Source organism: Rhincodon typus, chromosome 3 (assembly GCF_021869965.1).
Source record: "Rhincodon typus isolate 14 chromosome 3, sRhiTyp1.1, whole genome shotgun sequence".
Taxonomy (NCBI): domain Eukaryota; kingdom Metazoa; phylum Chordata; class Chondrichthyes; order Orectolobiformes; family Rhincodontidae; genus Rhincodon; species Rhincodon typus.
Genome location: NC_063334.1, coordinates 112938321 through 112961598, shown reverse-complemented (window position 1 = coordinate 112961598; position 23278 = coordinate 112938321). Strand labels below are relative to the sequence as shown.

The 23278-nt window shown below is 41.5% G+C and overlaps 1 long non-coding RNA gene across 7 annotated transcripts; it reads left to right on the top strand.

The window, feature by feature from the left end:
- The first annotated feature begins 407 nt into the window (after positions 1–407).
- Positions 408–17978, top strand: LOC125487991. Of its 7 annotated transcripts, none has more exons than XR_007266189.1 (3): positions 428–455; positions 13504–14145; positions 15805–17978. It is a non-coding gene; the product is annotated as an uncharacterized LOC125487991 (long non-coding RNA). The 7 variants fall into 7 exon arrangements; XR_007266187.1 differs by having other exon boundaries at positions 13504–15156; XR_007266188.1 differs by having other exon boundaries at positions 435–564.
- The last annotated feature ends 5300 nt before the right edge of the window (positions 17979–23278 follow it).

Sequence of the window (23278 nt, the reverse complement as noted above, 5' to 3'; positions counted from 1 at the left end):
GACACATTTGCAAGATTTTATCTTTCCAGGGTGTGACGATGCTGTGGTTTTAAGACGTGTGTTTGTCCTGGTTTCCTTTCGAGAGAGCTTGGGGGATAAGTATTGAGCAGTCAGTGAGAAGATAGAGAACTTTTCTGAGGCCTTGGTTGTTTTTAATTGGAGTAACAGAAACAGCATAGACCAAAATCTGCTGTGGAAATCCAGAAGTTTTTAGCCCAATTTACTTTCACATACTTGCTGTGGGTAGTGGTGTCACACTGTATTTGCACTTAACTGCACTATTAGAGAAGCTGAACTGGTGAAAACTTCCCAAAATTTTATTTGAAAATTTAAAAAATTTATGGGTGGGGAGCAATGCACCGTCTAAGTTGTGTGGGGGTGTGGTCAAGCTCTCACAGATCCAGATTTTTAGACTGTTTACAGCAGTTGCTGTTGGGGTCTTGAAGATGAGGAAGGTATTTTTCCCTCTCTCAATTACAATCCAAAAGCTGGGGGCTTTCTTTCTAGGCTGCAGGGCTGCATGTGAGACAAAATCTGTTTTCTGAATTTGCCTTTTTATCAAAGGTGTGTTTATATGATGTTACTATATTTGAACAGTTAATTAGTAAAAGTTACTGTATCTACTATTTTGTTCAGTTTTCCAATAGAGTTAAGTTATTCTAAGTTCTTCTTTCTTTAGTTGTATTTTAACTATAACGTTTGAATAAATTGTAATTTGCTTAACATTGAATAGTTTGGAACACAGCACCAGACATTTACCTTTAAAATAAGAAAAGGTTAGATAGGCTACCTTCTTAATATATTTTGAACGGGTCTAATCTGCTCCATAACAAGGGATATATATTATATATATGTATTTTTTTTTTGGAAAAGGGTTTAAAACCTAATTGCTGCTGATGGTCTGTGTGTATCAGCAGCATGAATGACTAATGCGTAAACTAGTGTCCTGTGAAGATCATAGTTTGGAATCAGCCATTAAACACCCCCACACAACTTAGAGGGTGCATTGCTCCCCACCCTTAAATTTTTTAAAATTTCAAATAAAATTTTGGGAACAGTTTTCACCAGTTCGGCTACTCTAATAGTGCAGTTAAGTGCAAATACAGTGTGACACCATTACACACAGCAAGTATGTGAAAGTAAATTGGGCTAAAAATTCCTGGATTTCCACAGCAGATGCTGCTGTATGCTGACTTGTCTGTATGACATTAATAGGTGAAATGGCTTTTATGGTGTAAAAATGCAGAAATTCTGAAATTGACTCTGGATGACTGATTTCAGGTGCTGTTTACATTAGCAAGCTAATGTGATACAATTAGTGAGAGTACTTGTGCAGATGGATGATGAGTGAGGAGATATAATGGGGATTAAGTCTATGTGGATATCATATAACATCCCATTCTGGTATTCATCCAAGTGGGATTAAAGTATGGACAAATGGTGGAAACTATTCTCTGATAACAGAATATTTTGAGGAATTATTCACTTTCAATGTCTCCAGTTCTTTCAAATGAGACTAGTTTTCTCTCTCAATTACATGTTGAGGAGCTGCTTTCTGGTGGATTCTCTACTGCACCCTGTAAGGAATCAGGCTGAAATGCCAGAGAGTTGATTGTTTGGAGTCTCTGACCCAAACATCCTACCACCCCACACAAAGTGAGGACAGCCTTGGTTCCACAAATTGAATGTATCAGTGGATGTAGGGAATGGGAGGAGGGATTCCCTACCTGTTCAATGATAGTCCCTTGAGTTTCAATGCATTTGAAGCCAAATTTAATTGAAATTAAATTCGGGAAGGATGTATAACAACTAGTGATTTTTTTTTTCATTCATTCAAGTGATGTGGCCAGACAAGAATTTATTGCCCATCCCTAATTGCCCAAAGGAAAGTTAAGAGTCAGCCACATTGCCATGAGTCTAGAGTCACATGAAGGCCAGATCAGATAAGATGGCAGATTTCTTTCTCTAACAGATATTAGTGAATCATGTGGGTTTTTCAAAACAATCTCTTCATGGTCATCACCAGACTGTTAGTTACAGACTTTTCTTGAATTCAAATTGCACCATCTGCCATGGAAGGATTTGAAACCAGGTCCCCACAACATTAAAATGAAATGAAGAACTGCAGATGCTGGAGAACTCTAAGTCCTGAAGAAGGGCCACTGACGCCAAAATACTAATTCTGCTCCTTCTCCATGGATGCTGCTGGATCTGCTGAGTTTCTCTAGCAACCTCTGTTTTTTTGTTACCCTAGAACACTACCTCACTCCATGGATTAGCGTACGCTGATTATACCACTAAGCTATTGCCTCTGCTCTATGGTATGTGCTTAGTTTTATCAGCTGAGGTCAGAATTATCTACAATTTCTTCATTTCTGCTCTATGTTTCATATGATGCATCACAGTATGGTTTGACAACTGCTCTTCCCAAGACCACAAGAAACTACAGAGTTGTGAACACAGTCCAGTCCAGTCCATCACACAAACCTTCATTTACACTTCCCACTGTATCACAAAAGCAACCAACATAATCAAAAACCACTCCATCCCTGGTTAAACTCTCTTCCATCTTCTTCCGTCAGGCAGAAGATAGAATAGTTCGTATACATGTACGAACAGATTCAAGAACAGCTTCTTCCCCGCTGTTATCAGACTTTTGAATGGACCTCTTTAATGTTGGTGTTGACTTATTTGGCTGCGTAACATGGAACAGGCCATTCGGCCCCTTAACTCAGTTCTGGTGTTAATGTATCCCACAATCGTCCAGCCACCTTTGCATTACCTTAGCCTTTCTTCTTCATATTTATTTATCTTGTTTATCTGCAGTTTATAATTCCCCTTGGGCAATGTATAGTTTCCAGTAGATAGTTAATGCCAAAGTATTTTTTGTCGCTCTCAATGTACGATATTGAATTGCTTTGTATATTATTTAATGTCACTGTGATAATAATCGCCAAAGTGTTTGATTGACTCAACTGTGCTACTTTTACTCATTTTCCAGTTTGCAGAAACCATACTGAGACTGAGTGGTGCAGTTGCACACAATTTTGACAGAGGTCACTCCTTGACTTGCTTGGCACTCAGTCGGCATTTGTTTGGGAAATGGACCCTCCCTCCCCGGTTTCTTTAAATGGGTCTCCAAGGAACCATATTGCTGCAGTTGTACCTGTTCAATTAATTTTAAAATGAAGAAAATTTGCAGGGCCTGTAAATAATTTGTCACAAAACACATGGGTCATGGGCAACATTTCATGATTTATTTGTCACACATGTGTCTATTTCTTTCTCTGTTTTTCACTTGTCCAAAGGAGGCTTATCCTATTAATGGTGGCTATAAAACAAGCATTCAGTTGTTCTCAGAACATGGTGCCCCTCTGCAGGAATTGGTTTTCATTAAGCTGGTCTACAGCAATCTCAGAAAACAAGCAACACTGAATTGGCCATTCTCAAGAAATATTCTTATTCATTGAAGCCAAGTTGAAAGTTTGATATATTTAAATTGTTTGTACCCTTTTTTGCTTTCAAAGATCCCCTTCTGGGTTATAAAAACCCCATGGACCACAATTTCTTTCAAAATAGCCCCTGTCATGTAAAAAAATACCAAGCTGTTTGTACACAGTAAGACCCCATAATGGAAATCAGATGGTTCACCACATTACAAAGCACATGTTCACTTCAAGTTCAGTTTCCTCTATCGGAAAGGCCAACTGCTTACGGTCCACACCTCAAATGATTGATGCTCTTGAGGTTTGAAGCTGGGATTTGGGGCTCCCAGTGGAAATGCACTGTTTGATTAGCTGACTATGCTGTTTTTGGCTCTGTAAATAACTGTCTTGGGTAAACACTGATCAGATGAAGTAAGATTTGACCAAACACCAGTGCACATTGTTAACTCTCAGGCCATGCGCCAGACAAAACTCTACTGACCTCTCGCTCCAGTCATCAGATTTGAAAATGGCAGCTGGATAGCCTGTCAGGAAAAGAACCCACTGTAAAGTGCAGATCTGAAGGAAAGGAGATAGAGTCTCCTTTTTAAAACAATGCACTAGTTTTGAATTTGACGGGCCTTTTTACAGCTTGTCATGGTCTCCTTGGGACTAGCAGGCTCTGGCTAAGAGGCCTTAGTCCTATGAAACCTTCCCAATAAACCTTGCTGAATGAATGAGTCATCAAACAGCTAATTCTGTCAGATAGTCAATCACGTGTTCTGCCACCGTTGTTTTCTGCTGTTCTCATTTTGCTTGCTCCACATTCAGCAGGGCTATATAGAACTGGAGGCAGTGGGTAGTAACAGTTTTTGGAAACCCTAACTAGTCTGTCCTCTCACCTTGCCTCAATCCGTTCAATCTTCAGCATTGATGTTCATTTCTGGTCTCCCTGCTACAGGTAAGAGGTTGTCAAACTTGAAGGGATTCCAAACAGCTGTTGCTGGGATTGAAGGGTATGAGCTGTGAGGAGAGGCTGTATAGGCTGGGCTATTTTCCTTCGAGTGTTGGAGGCTGAGGGGTAGCCTTGTGGACATTTATAAAATCATGAGGGAAAAGGTGAATAGCCAAGGTCTTTTCTCCTGGGTCAGGGAGTCTAAAACTAGAGGGCTAGGTTTAAGGTGAGAGGGGAAAGATTTAAAACAGACCTAAGGGGTAAGTTTTCATGCAGAGGGTGATGTGTGTATGGAATGAGCTGCCAGAGGAAGTGGTGGAGGCTAGTACAATTACAATATTTAAAGGGCATCTAGATGGGTATATAAATTGGAAGGGTTTAAAGGGATATGGGCCAAGTGCTGGCAATAGGACTAGATTAAGTTAGGAAATCTGGTTGGCATGGATGTGTTGGATCAAAGGGTCTGTTTCCACGCTGTATGACTCTATTCTGCTTCAGAATGACAAGGATCTCTACAGCCATGCTAACATCTTGAGAGATATCGTATCTTTCCTCCAATCTTCTCCTTCAGTGGTGCAGTGAGACATGGTTGCAGCATTCATCCATGAGTACCAGCTAAAGCTGGTACTGTTTGACTGCTAAAGAATGAGAAATTTGTTGGAGCTGCTGGCATAACATGCATTCATGTGCATAATTGCTATTGCTCCATGTGTATGAAGTGGTGGCCTTTTCTGGGTGATAAGTGGGATTACATTGGAGGAAGGGACAAAGCAACAGTCAATAACATACAAACATAAAAATGCTGGAGAAACTCAGCTGGCTTTGCAGCATCTGTGGAGATCAAAGCACAGTTAACATCCAGTCCAATACTCTTCATACCTGCTGAGTTTCTTCAGTATTGCATGTTTTTATTTCAGATCTCCAATATTCACTGTAATTTGCTTTTGTTGTCGTAGTTAAAAATATCTGGCTGTCTGAGAAATCATAGCAAAAGAGGAAGATTCTTAACTAACCCTTGACAGTCCCCAAAAGGATATTGATGAAATCACTACCCTGGCAATTGAGTACTGAAATAAAAACTGCTGGAGACACTGAACCGGTCTGGCAACATCTGGGAAGACTGACAACAGAGTTAATATTTCCAGTCTAATATGACTCTTCGTCAAAGGTGAACATTGAAGGAAGTTAGGGGAGGTGATGGCCTAGTGGTATTATCGCTGGACTGTTAATCCAGAGACCCAGATAATGTTCTGGGGACCTGGGTTCAAATCCTGCCACGGCAGTTGGTGGAATTTGAATTCAATAAAATATCTGGAATTAAGAATCTAATGATGACCGCGAATCGATTGTCATAAAAACCCATCTGATTCACTAATGCCCTTTAGGGAAGGAAACTGCCATCCTTACCTGGTCTGGCCTACATGTGACCCCAGACCCACAGCAATGTGGTTGACTCTTAACTGCCGTCTGGGCAATTAGGGATGGGCAATAAATGCTGCTTGGTCAGTGACGCCCTCATCACGTGAATGAATTAATAAACAGGATTTGACCGATTTCCTGGAAGGAGACTCCACCATACCGTAAGTCTGAGAGTCATTGACAGACTGTTCCAGTGATCAGGTTGGCTGCTTGTCAGGCTGCAAAATGATCCTTAGCCCTGTCATAGCAAAGTGTCAGCCGTGTGCTAAATTGGTAGAACTCTTGTCTTGTGTCAGACATTGGTAGAGATGTGAGTGCGTAGTCTAGGCTGACTCTTCAGTGCAGTTTTGAGAGTGTACAGGCAGAGGTTTTGCTTTTCACTTGCGAGTACATACTAAGGCCTTCTCTGTCCTGAAATAAAAGACTAAAAGAGACAGTAGGATAGAAGAACCATATCTATTTATTTTCCTGCATTTTTGACTCTGGACTGAAATGGACAAAGGACTGTTTTAAAATGAAGGATTGTGGAGAGGATTGCTGCTCTTTTGAAAAGCAAGTTACCTGACCCTCATTGTAAGTGCTGTTTACATGACTGTTTGTTTAAACAGTGGGCATGGTTTCTACAGATCAGCTGAGGTCAGGGTGTATCTATGAAGGGAGATTTAGTCGGAAACAAGTAGCTGATTGGCCTGACAAGTGGTGACTGTTTGTTGATACAATGTCCTTCTGCCTGCCAACAACTATATGATTGGCTCACGATTAGCTTACGGGTGTGAATATTTCAGAAGAAGCCATCAGGCGTCTGAAAAGGAAGAAGCTTTCATTTTCTCTGCAATAAAAACATCTCAAGTCTGTCACAATCTCTGAGTGTTCCAAATATACCTAGGCTGTAATTACTGGCAAGTTGCTCAGTTCCATAGAGTCAAGTACCGTGGTACTAGGCTGGAGCTCAATAACAGTATTTGGGTTGATTGTGTGTGATTATCAAAGAGTTAATGCTGTGAAATGATAACAGGGAGAAGCCTTTTCTCTGTGTATGAAGGAAAGACGAATATAGCGAAAAGTATAGAGAAGCTTATATTATGAAGCGAAATTGCTCATAATAATCTTCTACACAGTTCTCTACTATTTTTTGAATTATAAATTTGCCATATAAAGTATACAGGCTCTGTTTGGTTCTATGTAGTGGTATCACAGTGGTTTGTTACTGAGGGGTAACATTAACTTGGCACACAGTGGTAATACTAATCTTCTTTGTCACTGTTCTCTTTTTTTAAAAATTATATTCTTATAATATAGAAGCAAAGAAGGGATGGAATAACAAGATCCCATGAAGAAATTAAACTAAAGGAATGATTTACCTCCCAGAACTGTATTAAAAACAAATGATTATGTAATTACAGAACATTTCAACATTGATGAAGGACATTCAGTCCATTATACCAGTACTGGCTCTTTTAGGCACTATTAAATTATTCTCACTCCACTTCTCTCTCCCTGTTGCCCTGTAGACCTTCACCAGTGTTCATTTCATTCTCTTTTATAAGTTGCTGATGAGTTTCCTTCCAATGCCATTTCAGCAGTTCATTCCAGATCATAACCACTCAGTTCTTTAAAAAAAAACACTTTTCCACCCACCCCATCTCCTCAGATGAAGACTTCCTGTGTTCAAGAGCTAGTCAGCAAGTGCCAATCTTCAAAGACGATCTGCATTCCAAGACTGCTGCTCTATAAATGCTGCTTGAAGTTCATGTCAAAGGTTAACTAATGTAATTTTGCATTTGGAAAAGTTCAGTCCATAATTAATTAAAAACTTACTTTCCTTTATTCATTCATGGGACATGGCCGCTGCTGGTTGTCCAACATTCATTGCCCATCTCTAGTCAGTATTGAGAAGGTGATGGCGGGCTGCCTTCTTGAACACTGATGGTCTTGTGTTATAGGTAGACTCACAATGCCTTTGCAGAAGGAATTCCAAGATTTTGACCTAAACACTGAAGAAGCAACGATATATTTTAAAGTCAGGATTGTGAATGGCATGGATGGGAACTTGCAGGGGGTAGTGTTCCCACATAACCTGCTGCTGTTGTCCTTTTAGACGGTAATGATCATGGGTTTGGAAAGTGCTGTCGAAAGAGCTTTGGTGAATTTCTGTAGTTCATCTTGTAGGTAGTACACATTGCAGCTACTGAGCATCAGTGGTGGAGGGAGTGGATGCTTGTTGATGTGGTTCCAATCAAGTGCGTGTTTTGTCCTGAATGGTGTCAAGCTTCTTGAGTGTTTTGGAACTGCACTCATACAGAAAAGTGGGGCGTATTCCATCATAGTCTTGACTTTGCTTGTAAATATTGGACAGGGTTTGGGGAGTATGGAGATGAGTAACCCACTGCAGGATTTCTAGCCTCTGACCTGCTGTTGGGGCTACAATACTATATAACTATTCCAGACCAGTTTTTAGTTCATGGTGGTCCCTATGAAGTTGTTAGTGAGGTCGCAGTGATGATAATGCCATTGAATGTTAATGTGCGATGGTGAAACTATCTCTTGTTGGAGATGATCATTACCTGGTACTTGTGTGGCATGAATATCAAAACCCTCTTGTCAGCCCAAACCTGAATCTTGTCTAAATTTTGCAGTATTTGCAATTTCTGATCATTCTTTCCAAAAGAAAACCCTTCACACAAGCATCCAACACCACCTGCTTCAATTCTAATATCCTTTCATCATAGAATTCAAGAATTGGATATTTTTGTGTGCCATCAGAACTCAGGAGGAATATCTCGGAGTCAGTAAATGCAGTTTAAGTGTTGGAGTTCGGACTCAGGAAAAGTCCTGAAAGCTGTGAGGAGCTTGGAAGAAGTGGGAGGGGGAAGGGAGCTCAGAAATAAATGGAGAGAGAGGATATTTATTTCTGAGCTCCCTTCCCCCTCCCCATTTCTGAAGAAGGGTCCCGACCTGAAACGTCAACTTTCCTGCTCCTCTATGCTGCCTGGCTTGCTGTGTTCCCCCAGCTCTATACTGTGTTATCTCTGACTACAGCATTAGCAGTCCTTGCTATCTCATTTTTACTTATGCCTGGTGCTGTTCCTGACATGCCCTCTTGCACTATCTTTTGAACCAGGGCTGATATCCCAGCTTGACAGTAATAGTAGATTGGAAACTTTGAGGTTATAAAAGTGTGAGGTGATTCATTTTGGACGGACAAACTTGAAAGCAGAATACAGGGTTAACGGAAAGATTCTTGGCAGTGTGGAGGAGCAGAGGGATCTTGGGGTTCATGTCCAATGTTCTCTGAAAGCTGCCACCCAGGTGGATAGAGTTGTTAAGAAGGCGTATGGTGTGTTAGCTTTCATTAATAGAGGGATTAAGTTCAAGAGCTGTGAAGTTATGGTCCAGCTATGTAAAACCCTGGTTCGGCCACATCTGGAGTATTGTGTCCAGTTCTGGTCGCATCATTACAGGAAAGATGTGGAAGCGTTGGAAAAGGTGCAGAGGAGATTTACTAGGATGTTGCCTGGAATGGAGGGAAGGTCTTACAAGGAAAGGTTGAGAGAGCTTGGGCTTTTCTCTTTAGAATGAAGAAGGATGAGAGGTGACTTGATAGAGGTGTACAAAATGTTCAGAGGTATAGAGTGGACAGCCAGAGACTTTTTCCTAGGGTGGAGGTAGTTATTACGAGGGGGCATAGTCTTAAAGTGAGAGGAAGTAGATATAGGGGAGACGTCAGAGGTAGGTTCTTTACTCAGAGAGTGGTAGGGGCATGGAATGCATTGCCGGAGAGGGTAGTGGAGTCGGCCTCATTAGGGGCATTTAAGCGGCTATTAGATAGGCATATGGATGATAGTGTAAGTTGGGGGTCGAGGTTAGATAGACCTTAGGTTTAGGGTAAAAGTTTGGCACAATATTGTAGGCCAAAGGGCCTGTACTGTGCTGTACTGTTCTATGTTCTATGTCTATTGCAGCTGAATGAACTTTTGCTGCTGGTAGCTGAGTGACTAATGGATGCCAAGTTTTCAGTTGCTGGACCTGTTTTGAGTCTGCCCTATACAGCACTGATAGTACAATAATGCAGGATGTCCTCAGTGTAGAAACAAATCTTAGTCTTCACAAGGACTGTGTGTTTGTCACTGCTAGCAATGTGGGGTCATGGGCAGGACTAGCAGTTAGATTAGTCAGGACAAGTTCACACATGTTTTTCTCTTATTGGTTCTCTAAGCACTTCTCACAAGTCCAAATCTGTCTCAGGTCTGAACTGTGGAAGGGTCACCAGACCCAAAACGTTAACTCTGATTTCTCTTCACAGATGCTGCCAGACCTGCTGAGCTTTTCTAGCAACTTCTGTTTTTGTTTCAGATTTACAGCATCCATAGTTCTTTTGCTCTATATTCCTCTATTCCCTGCCTGTTCATGTTTCTGTCTAAATGTCTCTTAAACATTGGTAACGTATTTGCTTCTACCACCTCACCTGGCAACAGGTTCCAGGCACCTACCACCGTCTGTGTAAAAAAAACTTCCTTCACACGTCTCCTTTAAACCTTCCCCATCAACTTAACACTATGTTTCCCTAGCATTTGACATGTCCACCTTGGGAGAAAGACTCTGACTATTCACCCTACCCTTGCCTCTCATAACTTTATATATCTTTATCAGGTCACCCCCTCAGCCTTAGATGCTCTAACAAAATCCAAGTTTGTCCGTTCTCTCCTTGAAGCTACAATCCAGGCAACATCTGGTAAATTTCTTTTGCACCCCCTCCAAAGCCTCCTCATCCTTCCTGTAGTGTGGCAACCAGAACTGCACATAATACTCCAAATGTAGCCTAACTAAAGTCTTATACAGCTACAGAGATTTATGGAGTATGGAGTCAACACAATGAAGTCTCAGAGTCATTCCCTCCTGACCATTTACAGTAGTTCTGGTGAGCTTGTCTTATTGTTGAGACAGAACTTACCCAGGGATGGTGATGATGGTGTCTGGGACTTGATTGTAAGGTATGATCCTGTGAGTAAGATTTTCAGCCTATTGATGGACTAGTCTGATGGATATCTATCTGATTTTGCCACAACTGAGATGTCTTTGTGAGGAGGACTTTGGAAAGATGTTGGTTGTGCCATTGTCATCTCTGATACCCAGATCAGCACAGGGTGGTCCATCTGATTTTATTCTCATTTAGCTTTTCAGTAGCAGTTTCCTACAGCCTAGTGGTCATTTCAGAAGTCATTTAAGACTTAGTTACATTTCTGTGGGTCCAGAACCACATAATCAGTAAATGCACTTTTTGGTGTGAATACAGAATAATTGCTATGTAATTATCCTTAAAGTACAAACACATGATAGGAACAGTTATGTATGATGTATTGTCTCTTTTTGATTTACTTTCTCAAACTCCAAAAACCCACAAGCAACATCTCTTCAGCTGTATCTTTGCATACAATCTAATGTGATAGGCTCTATAAATGGAGAAAATGATAGGTTTTGAATCAGCCACGCGTAGCATGTCAGTCACAAGCTCTGCCCTCCCATAAACCACATTTTCCAGAGGACAGCTTTACAAATCCCACAACACTTTTAAACAAAATGCTTTGGGCTCTCCCATTTCTTCACAGTTTATTGACAGAGATTCTATTTCTTGTTGATAATCCTATCCCCTCTTTTAAGTGCCATACTGAGAGAACTGGTCAGTCCATAGGATCCATTACGGCTCCCAGCCAGTTCACTCTGAAATGCCACATGCTTGTGGTTACCTGGTCTTTAATCAATAAAGAATGAGTGAAGGCTGACTCCAGTTATTGGTATTCCCTATGTGCTCATTTAGAATTATTTACGGTGAGTAAATAACAGTAGCTACCACAAACAATAAGCTGGGAAATGGAAGCGACACAAACTCACTGCGTAAATCAATGTTACAATCAAGTCAGGGATGTACTGACTCCTTTTCTTGTTCCTCTCCTCCACTGGTCAAAGTATAATTTGCATTTTAAATGGGAGATGTTATTGCCAATTATATAACTTTTTCAACAAGGGAATCAAAGGTTATTGGGATGGATCGGAATCTGGATTGGCCTTGCTCATATTGAATGACAGGGCAGGCTCAAAAGAGCTGAGTGGCATAATTCTATTCCCATTTCATATGTCTGCATACATTAGACTGCATAAAGCTCAGTGAACAAATCCTTTAGAAACAAATAAAGAATTAGCTTTATTATGGAAACAAAACTTACTAAAGCAAAGATGTAATATTATTAATAAAATGTTTAAACTATGCATATATATGCAACATAGAAAGATAGACAATAGCTGCAGGAGTAGGCCAAAAGAACTGCGGATGCTGTAAATCAGGAACAAAAACAGAAGTTGCTGGAAAAGCTCAGCAGGTCTGGAAGCATCTGTGAAGAAAAAATCAGAGTTAACGTTTCGGCCCTGGTGACCCTTCCTCAGAACCCGAAACATTAACTCTGACTTTTTTCTTCACAGATGCTGTCAGACCAGCTGAGCTTTTCCAGCAACTTCTGTTTTTGTGCAGGGGTAGGCCATTCGGCCCTTAGAGTCTGCACGACCATTCAATATGATCATGGCTGATCATGCAATCTCAGCATCCCATTCCCGCTCTCTCCCCATACTCCTTGATCCCTTTAGCCGCAAGGGCAATATCAAACTCCCCCTTGAATATATCTAATGAACTGGCCCCAACAGCTTCCTGTGGAAGAGAATTCCACAGGATCACATCTCTCTGAGTGAAGAAACCTTTCCTCATCTCAGTCCTGAATGGTTTACTTCCTATTCTTCGTCTTCGACTTAGACTGTGACCCCTAGTTCTGGACTTCCCCAGCATCAGGAACATTCTTCCCACAACTAGCCTATCCAGTTCCATCAGGATTTTATGTGCTACTACGAGATCCCCCCTTCTCAAGAAATAATGCACACACAAAAAAACCTCCAAGTTTCTAGAAAAAAACATAAAGTCTACAAAGTGCTAATCAAAGTACTTTGGCTAAGCAATTGCAAAATTCAGAAAAGAAGAATTATTCACAGATTATGTTAAGCCAAATGATGGTAGACAGATTGTAGGAGAGATTTAATCTGGGTAATTGTCAATTTATGTACTTTAGAGAAACAACATGGAAAGGCAGTACAGACAAAGGAGGGATTGTGAGAGCAGAGGGAATTGAAAGTATATATTCACAAGTATTCACAAAAGTACATTTCTGTTAGACTGCATTGGTAGCAGGTGGTGAGGGAGGCAACAAGAGGGAAAACCCTACTTTACCTCATCCTTTCTAACCTGTTTACCACAGATATATCTATCCATAACAGTGTCGGTAAGAGTGAACGCTGTACAGTTTTATGGAGACAAAGTGCCTTCTTCACATTGAGAATATCCTCTATTGTGTTGTGTGGCACTATCACCGTGTCATACTTACCCATTCAACTTCTCCCTCTTCATTGTCCAAGGCCCTAAACACACCTTTCAGGTGAAGCACAAGAAGAAGTATCCTTTTCACATCTACCTGGTCAAGTCTCCTCAGGAGCTTCGATGTTTCAATTAAGTCACCTCTGACTCCCCGAAATTTGAACGGAGTTTAGACCACTAACAGCATAAAAACCATAACTTTCCAGCTCCTTTCAGACCTGAAGAAGAGTCACATCTTGCCAGATGCTACCAGATCTACCGAGTTTCACCAACATTTTTTGTTTTTATTCCAGATTACCAGCATTCTCAGTACTTTGCTTCATTAAAATCAACAATTGGTGTGAAACTTGTCATTTAGCATGAACAAAGAAATCTGGATGGGCTGTGCAGGTGATGGTCCACGGTGGCATTACCCCCAAGAAATGAAAATGTGTCTTTCTCAGCCCCCGCTTACCTGATCAATACTATATTGCTCTTTGTGGAACCTGTGGCATACATATTGAATGTATGTTTCAGGTGATTTATTGGCTGCAAAGTGCCTTGATCTGACAGTGAAGACATTACGTGAATAACTCCAGGAACGGGATGAAAAAATATAACTCCCATAATCGTACAGAATGTGATCACAGGAGCCATTACTTCAAGATGTACAAGACTGACAACAAGACTCCTAAGACCACTAGGAATCATGGTAGCCCACAGCCACTCTACAACAAATACTCATGAGGATTAAAGACCCCATTCCCACAACATGCAGAACCAACGTGGTTTACAAAATACCATGCAACGACTGCCACAAACACTACATCGGACAGACAGGAAGGAAACTATCCATCAGAATACACAAACATCAGCTAGCAGCAAAACAGAACAACGAACTCTCCTTAATATCGGTACACTCAGACAATGAAGGAAATCAGTTTAACTGGGACAAGGTAACCATAGTAGCCCAAGTCAAACATAGACACGGACAGGAATTGCTAGAGGCATGGTTCTCCACTCATAATGCAATCAACAAACACATAGAATTGGACCCCTTATACAAACCTGTACAGAAGGGACTGGGTGGGATGCTCTTCAGAGGGGCACTGTGGATCTGTTGGGCCAAATGGCCTGTTTCCACATTGTAGGGATTTTGTCATTCTATGAAAACTGGAAATGACAGTATTCACCATAACGGACCAGACAGTGTAAATTCCAAGCGGAGTAGAATAACATCACTTCATCGGAGGCCTCACTGATGATGGCACCTAGCGTGGTGACGAAACATCTGCATGAGAACAAGACAGCTCGGCGAGCAAGTCAACAACCTCACCCACAACCCGAGCTACAGATCTTTGCTAACCCTTAGTCTTTTCTACCTGATTGCCTTGTCCAAAGAGTTGCAGTGAAGTGTTTCTTATAGCATTCTTCTCCTTGTTGAGCAGTTAAGGAACTTTTGCAGAGAGTGCTGAGGGGAGGAAAACATTGGCTTTATATATGAAACATCTTAATGTGGCTTCATCTTGTCATGAAGCTGCAAAGGAGAGGAAGGTGATCATCACCATCACTGAATCCCCACTATCAACATTCAGGGTTACCATTGATCCATTCAGGTTTGGCAGGAAGAATAAATGAGATGAATACGATTTAAATGGAGACAAACTGCAGAAAACTACAGAAGGGAGACCGTCATGAGAGAAGGCAACTGAATCATTGGATTTTATTTCAAAGGGAAGAATGATACAAAGCACAAGGTTTTGCTAAAACCATATCAGACATGATCAAACCACAGATGAATTACTGTGGACAGTTTTGGTCACCCTGTCTTTTTCTTTATTTTCATTCCCAGGATATAGGATTCACCTGCCAGGCCAGCATTTATTGCCCATCCCCAGTTGTTCTAGCAGGCAGTTCAGAAGCTAGCATATTGCTGTTGGTCTGGAGTCACTTGTAGGTCACACCAGGTAAGGCTGACAGATTTCCTTCCTTGAAGACCAATAGTGAACTAGACTTCTTTTTATGACAATCCACAACGGTTTCACAATAGCCATTAGACTAACTTTTAATTCTCAGTTTTTAATGATTTCAAATTGCACCTACATCTTATGGTCTTATAAGACGTTAGAGGACATTTTTCTGCATTCGCAGGAGAAGGCTGAAAACTACAGTTTCCATCATCTATTTCCTGCAATATCCATATACTCAGCAGCTGGGCATTGTCAGCGTAGAAAAAAAATGTCCTGCTGAAATGTTTAACTCAAACACCAGTCCCCAGACAGTAAGGAAGGCTGATATGAAAATGATTTCTTGCAGACCTTTCAAATATTAATGGCTCTGTTTTATAGTGACCTGTAGTGAGATTTGATACAGAAATGTATTATTTTATGGATTGGTTATGCCATTAAATCTTTAAACTGCATAAACTAACTAGGATGGAAAAGAGAAATTGCTATCCAAAGCAATTATTTATGTAGTTTTCTTTCTTTTAGATTGTTTTCTTTGGTTCTTCAATGTTCAATTTCAAAGATAAACTGAGGAATTTCATTTCTTAGTGGTTTGCTAATGATTAATTCTTAATTTACTTTGGTCATTTTTAATTTGTTTGTGTTCAGGCAATTAAGGAACAGTGCAGGAAGGCATGCCAAATGTAGTACCAGCATTCCTAAAAATGAGGTGTCAACCTAGTGGAGCAGAAAACAGGACTGTCTGCATGCTAAACAGAATAAACAACAAGTGATAGACAGAGCTAAGCAATGCCACAACCAACGGATCAGATCTAGGCTCTGCAGTCCTGCCACATCCAGTCATGAATGGTGGTGGATGATCAGAAATTCACTGGAGGTGGAGGATCTACAAATATCCCTATCCTCAATAATGGAAGGGCATGGCACATCAGTGCAAAAGACAAGACTGAAGCATCTGCAACATTCTACAGTCAGAAGTGCTGAGTGGATGATCAATTTCAGCCTCTTCCAGAGGTTCCAACCATCACAGATACCACTCTTCAGCCAATTTGATTCTTTCAAGGCATTGAATAAGATAAAGGCTATGGGCTGTGACAACATTCTGGCAATAGTACTGAAGACTTGTGCTCTAGAACTTGTCACATCCCTCAGCAAACTGTTTCTGTAAAACTGCAACTCTGGCATTTACCAGACAATGTGGAAAATTACCCAGGTATGTCCTGTACATAAGAAGTAGGACAACTCTATCCCAGCCAGTTACCACTCCATCAGCCTACTTTCAACCATCAGTAAAGCGATGGAAGGTGTCACCAACAGTGCTATCAAGCAGCACCTGCTCAGCAATAACCTGCTCAGTGATGCCCAGTTTGGGTTCCGCTAGGGCCACTCAGCTGTTGACCTCATTACAGCCTTGGTTCAAACATGGACAAAAGAGCGGCATTCCAGAGGTGAGGTGAGAATGTCACAAAGGCTGCATTTGACCAAATTGTGGCATTAAGGAGCACTAGCAAAACTGGAATCAGTAGAAATCAAGGTAATAAGTCTCCATTGATTGGAGTCATACATAGCACAAAGGAAGATGATTTGGGCCATTGGTAATCAGCCAACTTAACTCCAGGACATTTCTGCAGGAGTTCCTCAGGTTACTGCCCTAGGCCTAATCATTTTCAGCTGCTACATCAATGACAAATGATTGCACCATTTACCATTTAGGACCATTCACAACTCCTCAGATACTGAAACAGTCCATGCCCAAATGCAGCACGATCTGAGTAATATTCAGGCTTGGGCTGAAAATTGGCAAGTGACATTTGTCCCACACAAATGCCAGTCAATGACCATCTCCAACGAGAGAGAATCTAACCAATTCCCCTTGACATTCAACGGTATTACCCTTACTGAATCAGCCACTACCCTGGGGGTCACTATTGACCAGAAACTGAACTGGACTAGCCATTTGAATACAGAACCAATAGGAGAAGGTCAGAGATTAGGAATCCTGTGAGTAACTCACCACCTGACTGCCCGACTGTTCACCATCTATAAGGCACAAGTCAGCAATGTGAGGGAATAATCCCCACCTACCTGGATAAGTACAGCCTCAACAATACTTGATAGTCTTGACATCATAAAGCAGTCCACTTGATTGACACCACATCCACAAACATCCATTCCCTCCACCACCAACAATCAACAGCTGTGGGCACTGTCTATAAGATGCTTTGTAGAAATTTTCCAAGGTTCCTTAGACAGCCCTTTCTGATGCATGGTTCCATTAAACCTGTTGACAGCTGCGAAAGTTTTTCCAGAGTCAAACACTTCCAGATGCTGCCTGCTAATTGCTTTGAACTTGTGTCTTTCTTCCACCACAGCATGAATGGTATATTCTTCAGGTTAGCCCAGAAGATTTTTCTGGAAGGATACGATGAGTGTACCGGCAATCACCAGTTCGACAAGACTTTCAGCTAAGTTAGCTTCTGTGAAATCATAGTCCACATATTTGCATCAACACCTGCCTAAGAATCGATCAATTATTTCACCTGAATAATGGTCATATGCCATGAACCCATGTCTGTGTTCCATAAATTGACTCCAATGTTGTGTTGATTGTTTAAATTCTGAAGAATTTTATCAGGATCATTGCAATCATTGTCAGAAACGCCAGAGGATTGTATTCGTCTTGAAGCAAAGATTGATTCTTCCTTTAAATAACTGATGTTCTGACAGAATGTCAAATATGTGCCAATCCATGCTCAGATGTTTACTTTTGATCTTTCTTTGTCCTCTTTAACTGTCAAAATAAAAATCTGTATTGTAGTGGTTTTTTTTAGTCTTTATTTCTTTTTGTTGGCTTGAAAAGTGCTTTGCTTCTCGTTTATTTGTTTCTATAGCTTTAAAGGTACCAATTGTTTTTTATTACTTTTGTTACAGCTGTAAAAGTATCTGTTGGCTTATCATCCTTCTTCGTGTAACCTTACAAATTGTGGGGTTATAGGTGGTGTTCATGCTGAAAAAAGGAGTGATGACATTAAGCAAACATTTCTTTTAAATTTTCACACCCTGTTGGAGAGAGATAAAGGTGGAATTGGACACAAGTAAGACATCTTTAGTACAGAAAGCAATTTTTTCAATGTTTTTACCTATATTTTTATACTTTGGAACAATCCTTTCAAGACCTTTCAGAACATCCACTATTTTGAAAAGTTGGTCAACAGCAGCCTATCATGTTTCTTTATAAAAGAGAGTGCAAGGTAGTGTACACACTGTACAAGTTTATAGCTTTCAGTTTTGGTTGTGGCACTTTACTCCCAGCTGTAGATGTAACTTTAGCTGTCACCTTTTGAGAATCCACTTACTTTGTCACTAATTTATGTACATCGCTAACTTTTAGTGTCCTCTTGCCACCATGATGACTTTTGTGGGTTTACGTTTGTTAGCTCACATAACATCTCCAGCAGACAGTCAGGTTCTTGAGTCAGATATCTTGAAGTTTATTTGCAGAACGATCTTTTATTTTCTTTAATTCATTCTCGGGACATGGGTGTCACTGGTTAGGTCAGCACTTATTGCCCATTCCCTAGAGAACAGTTAAGAGTCAACATATAGGCCAGACCAGATAAAGTTGGCAGTTCCCTTCTTTAAAGGACATAATGAACCAGATGGCTTTTCCGAACAATCAGTGATGGATTCATGGACATCATTAGACTCTTAATTCCTGACCAAGGGCAGGCGTTGACCTAGTGGTATTATTGCTGGGATGTTAATGCCGAGACCCAGATAATATTCTGGGGACCTGGGTTCAAATCCCACAGTCTGCCATGGTGGGATTTGAATTCAATAAATATTTGGAATTAAGAGTCTAATGGTGACCATGAATCCATTGTCAATTGTCAGGAAAAAAACCACCTGGTTCACTAATGTCCTTTAGGGAAAGAAACTGCCATCCTTACTTGGTCTGGCCTACATGTGACTCCAGACCAACAGCAATGTGGTTGACTTTTAACTGCCCTCTGGGAAATTAGGGATGGGCGATTAATGCTGCCTAGCCAGCGATGCCCTCATCCCGTAAATGAATTAAAAAAAACCTTTATTCAATTCAAATTCCACCTTCTGCCATGGCAGGATTCGAACTCAGGTCCCCAGAACATTACTTAGGTTTCTGGATTAACAGTTTAGAGAACAGTTTAGCCTCCCCATCTATTTATAAGGCTATAAAATCACAAACTTAATGTTTCGGGTCTGAGGTAGGGTCATTGGACCCGAAACGTGAACTCTGATTTCTCTCCACAGTGCTGCCAGACCTGCTGAGCTTTTCCAGAAATATCTGTTTTTTATTTCTGATTTACAGCAACCGAAGTTCTTCTGGTTTTTATTTATTATAAAATCACAGAGTTGCAGACAGCCTGCATTCTGTGCTTACTGACATTACTGTGCTTTAAGAATCCAACCTATTAAGGGCATGGTGGTTCAGTGGTTAGCACTGCTGCCTCACTGTGCCAGGGACCTGGGTTTGATTCCAGCCTCAGGTATCTGTCTGTATGGAATTTGCACATTCTCTCCATATTTGTGCAGATTTCCTGCCACAGTCCAAAGATGTGCAGGTTAGGTGGATTGACCATAATAAATGCAGGGTTACAGGGATAGGGTAAGGAGCTGGGTCTTAGTGGCATGCTCTTTGGAGGGTTTGTGTGGGCTGAATGGCTTGCTTCCACACTGTAAGGATTCTATGTACTCGGTGTCTCCGCTGATTCAATTACACGGACAGAATAATTGAACACGAGATTGGTACTTTTATACCAGAACACCACATGTTGTCTTGTCATGTAACTGTCTTAAAGGGACAGGCCTGTTTAGTCTGTACTCTCTGCCATAACCATAACCAGGGCTTTACTATAAAACTTAACTATAGTTAATGACTTCTGACTTTCCAGTGTGAATGAGAGCTTAGAAAATATTAACAATTGTCTACACATCGCTATATGCTTTGCCAAGTTTTGGAAGCTTGTTGTTTCTGATCAGAACGGAGTTTACACAAGAATTGTTGCCAAAACATACATCATTAATCTAAGAGTGCCTCTTTTGACATCAAAGGCACATGAAATCCCTTGGCTTTCACACTTCCTCAATAAATTGTGCCCTCTTGTTTTAAAGGGTTCAAGATCTCAGTGTATTGCTTTAAGCTGAACAATTAATAACATTCACATGGAAACTCAAGAGCTATATAGAAAACACTGTCACCGTTTTATGTTGTAATCACCTACTAAATTCTACCAGCATGTAAATTTAAGCTCCTCAAGTTAACAGGTAATTTGCACTAAATCTGTGCAAAGACTCAAAGACGTCTCTATCATCTAGTCATTTGTGTACAGTTCTTTCTTTGTTCCATTTCACATCAGTCATAAGCTCCTTTCCATAGCCTAGAAGCTATGGTGCATTTGTTTATTGTCTCAGTACACTCTGCGTATGTTTCTTCTCTCCTTCCTTCTAATTTATCAAGGATTTCCTCCTGCCCAATACATGTTGTGAACGTCTGATATACCTTGGGTGGATTCACTGTCACCAATCCTTATTTATGTTTTTCTCTGATACCAAGTGGGGAAGAATGTCCACATGAAATTTTCAACATAGTCCCAGAGGGCACCTTTCATTTTAAGTTTCCACTCCATTTCCAGTCCGATTTTGCTAACCTTGGACACCAACATGGCTTCAATGAAGCTCAACCTAAGTTGGAGGGACAGAACCTCATCATCTTACAGTATTCCAGACTCAACATTGAGTTAAGACCATGAGTTGACCATTCAATCCCTTGGCTGATCCAATAGTCCTCACGTCAAATTTCCCCATAACACTTGATTACCCTACTGATCAACAATTTATCTAGCTCAGCCTTAAATATACACAAGAACACTATCCCCATAGCTGTCTGTGGTAAGGAGTTCCAAAGATTCTCAACACTCTAAGATGAAAAATTCCTCCTCATCTCAGTCTTAAACCGGCATTCCTTTATCGTGAGACTTTGCCTCTGGTTCTAGACTCTCATGAGGGGAAATATCCTCTCAACGTTTACTCTGTCAAGCCCCTTAACAATCCTATATGTTTCAACAAGATCACCTCTCATTCTTCTGAATTTCAATGAGAAGAGGCCCAATCCTTTTAAGCTTTTTAAGCTTCCCTCTTGTTTTCAGCAGCGCGTGTGTGGAGGGAACCCGAGCCAGGAAGAAACAGATAAATTCGGGCATTGGCTAAACCCGAAACACTACACGTGTAGTGTCTCCCACCCGTCCTCCTCCTCTAACCAAAAAAGACTGTGTAGAGGTTCAGTAAGGTAAGGCTTTAGGGCAGTTGCATGCTCCTCTTGCAGGATGTGGGAGGTAAGGGTCACTGCTGGTGTCCCCTCTGACTTCACCTGCGAGAAGTACACCCAACTCCAGCTCCTCAAAAACCATGTTAGGGAACTGCAGCTGGAGCTGGATGAACTCCGGATCATTCGGGAGGCTGAGGGGATGATAGAGAGGAGTTACAGGGAGGTGGTCACACCCAAGGTACAGGAAAAAAATAGCTGGGTGACTGTCAGGAAGGGGAAAGGGAATAGGCAGACAGTGTAGGGATCCCTTGTGGCCGTTCCCCTCAATAATAAGTATACCATTTTGGATACTGCTGGGGGGAGACGACCTACCAGGGGAAGGCCATAGCGGACAGGTCGCTGGCACTGAGCCTGAACCTGTGGCACAGAAGGGAAGGGGGAGAATAGGAGAGCAATTGTAGTGGGGGGTTCAATAGTAAGAGGCACAGACAGGCGGTTCTGGTAGATTAACTAATGTTAATTCGATCGGCGGGCAGGGACAGCAGTGTAGGACTACGAGTGAGGCAGGTAAAGGAACCCTGCAGACAGGAACACAGGAGCCGCAGCCCTTGACATTGTCCAACAGGTATGAAGCACTTGCTCCCTGCACGGATGAGGAACAGGGCTGCAGGAAGGATGAGTCAACTGACCAAGGCACCATGGTCCAGGAGGCCATTCAAGAGGGGGGAGCAAAAAGACAGATTGTAGTTGTAGGGGATTCCATCATCAGGGGGATAGACAGTATCCTTTGCGAGCAGGATAGAGAATCCCGCATGGTGTGTTGCCTGCCTGGTGCCAGGGTGCGAGACATCTCTGATCGGCTTGAGAGGATACTAGAGAAGGAGGGGGAGGATCCGGTTGTTGTGGTCCACGTAGGTACCAACAACATAGGCAGGACTAGGAAAAAAGACCTATTTCGGGATTATGAAAAGCTAGGAACAAAATTAAAAAACAGGTCTTCAAGGGTCATAATCCCTGGATTGCTGCCCGAGCCACGTGCAAATTGGCACAGGGAGGCGAGGATCAGGGAAGTAAATGCGTGGCTAAAAGAGTGGTGTGGGAAAGAGGGTTTCCTTTTCATGGGGCGCTGGCATCAGTTCTGGGACAGGAGGGATCTATATCACTGGGATGGACTCCACCTGAACAGGGCAGGGTCCAGTGTTCTGGCGAAAAGGGTAAATAGGGTGGTCAATAGGACTTTAAACTAGTAAGTAGGGGGGAAGGGAGAAGTGAGCGTAGAGGGAGAATAACAAGTAATGTAAAGCAAAGCAGCAGGTTAGCAGGTGACAAGGAAGCTTCAACTCCATTGAAAATTAGGAAAAAAGTTAAAGGGAAGGAGAACTCAAGAGCTGTCAGTAATGGAGGTAATAGGACCCAAAAAGAAGGTGCAAAAACTGGCATAAGGGCACTTTATCTGAATGCTCGGAGCATTCGAAACAAGGTGGATGAGTTGACGGTGCAAATCATGTCAAATGGGTATGATTTAGTGGCCATTACAGAGACATGGTTACAGGATGGTCATGACTGGGAGTTAAATATCCAGGAGTATCAAACTGTTCGGAAGGACAGACAGGAAGGTAAGGGAGGTGGTGTTGCTCTGATTTTTAAGGATGATATCAGGCCGGTAGTGAGAGATAATATAGGTTCTACTGAACGAAATGTTGAATCTATTTGGGTGGAAGTTAGGAACAGCAGGGAGAAGAAGTCACTGATAGGTGTGGTCTATAGGCCACAAAATAATGACATTGTGGTGGGGCGGGCAATAAACATAGAAATAGC